Raw genomic sequence first — 2390 nt, forward strand, 5'->3', positions numbered from 1 at the left:
GGTTCACACTGCACGCAGGTTGCAAGGTGGCTACACGGAAGCAACAGGATGATCGCTTGTCTCTCGCGACAAACCTTGCATGTAGTTCTCGCCCTCAGTTGTGCATTCTGCTCCTCTAAACGAGAAAGTTCGTCCATTTCGTCTGAAAATAATAAATCCAAATTACAAATTACAATTTAAGACGCAAGGTACACTGGGAACTGTGACAAAACCGCACACCATAGTTATTGATTTCGATAAAGAAACGAAAATATATTGTCATATCTGATTCACCATTCGTCGAATTTGTCGCACCATTCTCGTCTGTTTCTTCTTGCTAAATGAAATGAAGTAAAGCCATAATATTAAGAAATTCGAAATCAGATCAATACTTATAACATGGTTGTATGTGCCTCAGTGTTTGTTGGTGAACAAGTACCCCCAAACACGATGCTTGCTAGTATTGACAGTGTCGAATCAACCATGGTTAAACACTTAAATTAAAACCTGGGTCAAACTTTGGACTTCTCCAGATAGATAAAAAATCCTGAACTTAATTTCAATATAAGAATATATTGCGAACGAGCGATCCTTCAGAAGTACACATTTCACTACGTATAAAAATACGATTCAGCTATTCAAACTTCCAACACTTTCAATTGAACATTATTTGACCTATCAAAGCAGAATACAGCTTGTTTGAAAATATCAAACCTGATTATTGTCAGACAAAGTAATATTCATTCTGTTTCCAAGAATCAAACCTGAGTATTGTCAGACAGCTGGTTCAAGAAGTGACACGTGGACGGCCGTGCTTGATGTGCTCGATCAAGGGGTCATCTTCGGGCTTCATGTATCGTAGCCCGAGACCACAGGCAAAACATCTAACAACGTCGTGGTACCCTGGAAAGGTGGACAGATATGTTGACTTACAGTTATATAATTCTTTTACTAAATGTAGCATTTTTGTATTGAAAAACGATTTAAATACGAATATTTTATTAAATATTAGCCTAAGTCATGTATACAAATTAATTAAACTTTAACCTGTAGCATAAAATCCAGCGTTTGCCAGCTTCTCTGGGTCCGTCGTAAACGTCCAGTCTTCAAAACTCTTTAAACGACCTTCTAGTTCATCGTAGTTTGTTTCTTCACTCAATTAGTCTGCAAGTCGGGTTAATTAGCATCATTTAAAAGAGATGATACATATATTGCGGTGTCTGTCATGTAAAGCACATATATTTATCATATGAGGCGACGTATTAATGTCGTAATATATTTTCAAATCTAGACGATGAATAACCTGCCATATGAGGCTAAGCATTTTTTACGTCTTTTTTACAAATCAAGACAATGTGAATAACTCATCATATGATGCTTATAAATCAGGCGTAATAAGACAATATAACTTACTTAATCAGTTGATAAAAATAGTAAATGTTGAACGTCTCTTGTATTATCAACTATTCATAAAGTATACAGGATTTATGACTATATCTATAATCAATGTGTCCTTTTATATTAGCAATGTTCTTTCTCAATATTGACCAAAGAATGTGACAGCCCAATACTTATTTATAGAGAATACAGAGACGCTAAAATACATCAAAACGTTATACTTTAATTTGGTATATAAATTTGACAGTATTCAGCTTAATATCATGTATGTAAGTCTACGGATGTATATATCACTCGTTAAATTTAACTTGAATTCTATATATAGTATCGGGGTTAACCCAGTTTCGAAATACTATGTAATATTACATTATTTGTGTTTGATAAAAGTGAACACCTTGTATTATAATATCCCACAGGATTTACGATTTTTAAAAAATTCGAAAATTTATTTTTAACGAGTAAATGTTAAAAATAAGATAACAATAGACGAGATAACTGAATAACTATTTGAAACGTTAAGGAAATAATCCAACAACGAAATAAGCAAAACAGAAATAAAGTTTTAAAAAAATAGAAATTTGAGAATATGTTAAATATTTAGTGTCTTATTACTAAGACAATGATTTAAATTATAAATATCGTCATTACATACCTGGCATAACTTAGCTTTCCACGATGAAATTAACATTTAACTGATTACGATAGATGTTGCCAATCAATTTAATATGTTAATCAGTGAATCAGATTTATACATAAAAACCACAATATCATAAAATACGTCAGTTGCACTGAGAACGTGGCACACCCAAATGATATCCTATACTGCAGGTATATATACTGCCCACACTTGTGCCAAAAACTCCTATATAAATGTTAAGCCTTATCTCCATGGGGCGACAAGTGCTATTTATCACTATGGGTTTGAGTTCTTCTACTCACACTTAACGCCCATCCCTTTCTGTTTGAACAAGCTATTATTTGGATGAATCTGAGTGATCATTGTCACATACATG

The 2390-nt window shown here is 33.4% G+C and overlaps 1 long non-coding RNA gene across 1 annotated transcript; it reads right to left on the reverse strand.

Annotated features, from left to right (window-relative positions):
* Positions 1-263: 263 nt before the first annotated feature.
* LOC128237534 (uncharacterized) lies at positions 264-2166 on the reverse strand. Its single transcript, XR_008261627.1, has 4 exons — positions 2030-2166; positions 1027-1143; positions 744-882; positions 264-316 (listed from the first exon to the last, which is right to left on the reverse strand). It is a non-coding gene; the product is annotated as an uncharacterized LOC128237534 (long non-coding RNA).
* Between the last annotated feature and the right edge of the window lie 224 nt (positions 2167-2390).

The sequence above is a fragment of the Mya arenaria genome, chromosome 6 (genome assembly GCF_026914265.1).
Source record: "Mya arenaria isolate MELC-2E11 chromosome 6, ASM2691426v1".
NCBI classification, from domain to species: domain Eukaryota; kingdom Metazoa; phylum Mollusca; class Bivalvia; order Myida; family Myidae; genus Mya; species Mya arenaria.